Source organism: Suncus etruscus, chromosome 1, assembly GCF_024139225.1.
Source record: "Suncus etruscus isolate mSunEtr1 chromosome 1, mSunEtr1.pri.cur, whole genome shotgun sequence".
Classification (NCBI taxonomy): Eukaryota; Metazoa; Chordata; class Mammalia; order Eulipotyphla; family Soricidae; genus Suncus; species Suncus etruscus.
In genome coordinates this window covers 145,382,230-145,386,884 of record NC_064848.1, presented here as the reverse complement: position 1 = coordinate 145,386,884, position 4,655 = coordinate 145,382,230, and positions in this window count along the sequence as shown.

The window sequence follows — 4,655 nt, the reverse complement described above, 5'->3', positions numbered from 1 at the left end:
TACTGCCCCTTTTCCACTCCTCTCCCCATGATTTTCTGATGAACAGTTATGGTTTGGGTGCCTACTGTTATCTCCTTTAGCACCACCACTGTGCTCAATACCCTCCATTTATATTCCCCTAGCTTCCCCCCTAGATTCTACTGGACCTGTTCATTGCCCTCAGCCTCTCCCATTCCAAACCTGGTACTCTCAGGCCTATAATATTCCTGGGGCTTTGAGTTATCATTAATGTCATTCACCATAGTATGTAATCTTTACTTTCAATTTTGAGTATTATTTTCCATTCAATTTTGCTCAATTGAATCTTGAATGAAAAACGATTCAATTCGTCCCTGTCTTAAAGAGCTTATATTGGAGAGAAGGGACAATGAGACAAGGTGAATTGTTTATTCTAATGATGGGAATGGTAGCATTGCAACTATAAAACAAAAATATGGGAAATTTTATAAACCACCTTATTTCAGTACATAAATGGTGGTGAAATATAGAAGTTATGGAAATGGAAAAAGTACTTAACTCCTTTTTTTATTTTTACATACAGATGTTGATCTATAAAAAATTAATGAAACTTAGACGATATCATCCTATGAAGTCCTGGGTTCTGAACAAGGGGGGAAGCCATTTTGTAAGGACCACATGGTATGAGTCACATGCTAGGTTTCCTCAAGCCTATTTCCATTAACATCACCCCAAGCTACATGGCCACACTACCTGATAGGTTTACCTGGTAGCCTATCAGAGAAGGGCACAAGGAGGGAGTATGAAGGTACCCTAGACAGTAGCCAATCATTTTAAATATCAAAAAGCTAGAACCTCCATATATCCCTTCCCTATATCATCTGATCCATGACCTTGGCTGGGGTTAGTCTTTTTCAGAGACAACCCTGACCAGTCAGTTTGGAGGTATTGGTAGATGGATTAAAGTTTTGTTCAGCTTTACTACAATTGTGTGATCTTGTCTTCAACTCCAGATCCTAACAACCCTGAATGAAGTCAATTAGAAGGAAAGGGCTAGCTACAAAATGATATTTTTCGGGCGGGAGCAATAGCACAGCGGCAAGGTGCTTGCCTTGCATGTGGCCAACACAGGACGGATGGTGGTTCAAATCCCAGCATCCCATATGGTCCCACCGAGCCTACCAGGAGCGATTTCTGATCTTAGTTAGAGCCAGGAGTAACCATTGAGCACTGCCGGGTGTGACCTCCCCTCAAAAAAGAAATTTCTGAACACAGAGCAAGAAGTAACCCTTCAGTGCTGCTCAAAAAATGAAAAAGAAAATGATATTTTTCATATGTGGGACTTATAGATACACAGCAAGGTAACAACAAAAGGCCAAAGGCAACATAATAGAAGAATGAATCCACAATTGATTTGGAGATGAAGTTGAAAGGGAGGACAGTGAGGACAGTGGGGGAGGGAGGTGTCCACACTGGTCATGGGTTTGATGTAGAAATTATGTGCATGAAAAATTTATCATGAACAGTATTGCAAATCACCTCAATCAAAAAATTTTTACCCTGTCCCTTCCCCTCTCCTCCCCCAGGGTGGTGGTAGTGGAGTGGTTCAGGTCTGTCTGGGGTTACCAAGAAGATTTTGTGGGGCCATCTCCAGGCTGGGGCTGTGCCTACCTTTTAGAAGGGAAATAGAGAGAGAGGGCGCCCAGGCCAGACAGGGCAGATTTAGGCCTTAAACTTTCTTGGCCATCGTCTTTGCCAGACATTCTGGGGGTGGCACCAGCATCCCTTTCAGGAGGAAGCAGTCTCCTGTTGTCCTGGAAAGAGGCTTCACCCCACATCATTTCATACCCTCCTCCTCCTCTACCCTGGAGTCTCACTTCTCACCAGCTCTTTTTTCTCTGTCCCTCAACTCATTATTCTAAGGTCTCTTTTGCATGCTCTCTCCCTGTCCCCCCACCCCCATCCTAGAGTGCATTCTGTCCAGTGGAAGAGGGTTGGCTGGTAGAGAACCAACTGGACCATGCTGGATGAGTCAGCGACCCCAGCCTCCCTTCAGATGAGCCCCAAACAAAATTCCTTTCTGGGAACCAGGATACAAAAGTCCCCTTCTCTAGCCCCTTCCCCTATATCTTCTTCTTCTTCCCAATAAAAAAAAACTTAAAAATGTAATACATAAAACTTAAAAAAGTTTTTTTAATGCAACATTTCAATTAAAAAAATTTTTTTTGGTTTTGAGGCCACACCCGGTGACGCTCAAGGCTTACTCCTGGCTATGCACTTAGAAGTCGCTCCTGGCTTGGAACCACATAGGATATTGAACCAGGTATTGAACCAAGGTCACTCGTGGATCAGCGTGTACAAGGCAAAGGCCCTACCACTTCGCTATTGTTCCAGCACCTCAATTAAAATATTTTTAAATAGAGGGTTTGTCTTGCACGCAGCTGACTCAGTCCTGGGTACTCCAGATAAACAGTCCCCCAAACCCACCAGATGTCATTACTGAGTAGTGTCAGGAGCACCATCAGTGTGACCAAAAAACATATATTTAAATGAAAAAAAGTAAGTAAAGCAAATAGATAAAATATTAACTTTAGAAGTTGAGCAAAAAGGAGTATCTAGACATCCTATGTTTAATTTCCACCAAATATTATTTTTTGACTCATGAAAGTTCAAGCCTACCTCGCTGATTTTCACTAACATCTCAGAGGGTGCAAAATGGGTTGTGAGCTATGCTTATGGCAGATGCTAAAGAAGACACAAATCCTTTCAAAAGATTGAAGGACTCAGCCTCACCATGGTTAGAAGTGTTGCTCCAAAAATGCTCACCTGTCCACCTATTTGGAAATCACTCATTCAACACCCTTCAGGCACAAAGACCTGGCCCCCTGGAAAGTCTTCTCCAAGCACGTCCATCTCAGCATGTCCAACTTAGCTTCCTATAACAATATACCACACTAAAGCTAGTCAGATTGGCATCTTTGACCTCCATCCAATAGGGGTCAGTTGCAGAGAATGAGACAAAGAAACACAAAGAGACAAACAAACACACAAGGATTGTCCAAGTGTTAGGGTCACCTGGGCAGCCTTGAGTGAACTCACAGGCCAGCCATTTATTCAATACAATATCTCTCCCCACTCTGTTTTTCAACATGAGTTATTAAGTTGACTGATTGACAGAGATATATTGAAATCAAGACCAGAAGAAAGAAGTTGTGAAAGGAAAATAATGGAGAAACAGGAGTCAGGACTTCAGTTATATTAGGGATGTGGGAGACTTATACACCCCAAGCAAAGGCTCAACAACACTGAAAACATGAGATCTACTCTGCAACCCCCATATTTTGTAATATGTCACTATCAAGGTGGCAGGGAGCAGGGGTACATGAATGATGGAGTATAGGAATATAGAGCTGGGAGTCGACATTGGTGGTGGGGTTGGTGTTGAAATATTATATGCCTAAACTCAACTATGATTAACTTTGAATGTCACTGTTGTTTAACAAAATCAAAGAATTTTTTAAAGAAAGAAAAAGAAGAGTTCCTAATTGATTTCCAGGAAGATATTCCTGTAGCATTTTTTTCTTCATAAAAACAGCCACTACTCTCAAAGAGTAATTTTATCCATAGGCTGAGTTGCAGAGTCTTTAAAGGTCTGTTTCTCTGCTTTAGCTCAGAGTTCACTCTAAGGAGAGTTATGACATCTCTCTTGAGTGTTGTGTCTCTAGCTTTCTCCTAACCAAAAGTGTCTGCTCAGGTGAAGAAAATTTTGTCAGGCATCTTAATTCTAAATTGCTATTCAACACTTCCAGGCTTACAAAAATAGGCACATAGTATTTGAGGATCAGTGTTAAAAACCCAGTTGTCTGAGTTATAGCAGCAACAGATCCAAATTTTGTACTTTGTATCAAAAACGTGTACTAGATCCAAAATTTGTACTTAGTAATATGTGAGAAGCTGAAACAGACACAAAAATCTATTATAATATCCTATTGTTACTACCTAATATGGTCATTTCCCCTCAAGTTTTTGCCTGTCATTTAAAGTTCTTTTACTTCAGAGAGTTCATTTCTCACTTTTTGTTGTTTCTTTTTCTTCATGGAGCAGTGTTAAATTATACTTTATTTTACCCAAAACAAAGATCGTCCCTGGTTCCTTTGTACCTATTTGTTTACAACTTGGTTTTACCCCAAAATAGAGATTGTCTTACATGTAAATCTGGGTAGGACTGGCTCAGGATGGTCTGAGCTATCTGTCCTTACTCATGCACCCGGAGTGATCTCTGAACTCAATAAACATGACAGTTCTGGCAGGCAGCTTGCTCTCCATATGAGGTAGAAGATTGCCAGACTGCACGTGTTTCACCCCCAGCCTAGTTTGGACTATTTTATGTGCAACCCTGCTTTAGATTTGTTCACCTGTGGTTGAAAATATGGCATGTGTGGTGATTTTACAGAGCAGGAGATGAAGCCCAGCTCCTCATGCATGTAAGACATCTGCTTTACAAATAAATCATACACCTTGACCCTTTTCTTTTTGTGAAGTTCAATGTTCACAACTAGGAAAGTATTTAGTAATCTGGGACCAGAGTGATGGTGCAGCAGTAGGGCGTTTACCTTGCACGCAGCTGACCCATGACGAACCGCAGTATGATCCTCTGGTGTCCATATGGTCCCCCAAGCCAGGAGTGATTTCTGAGT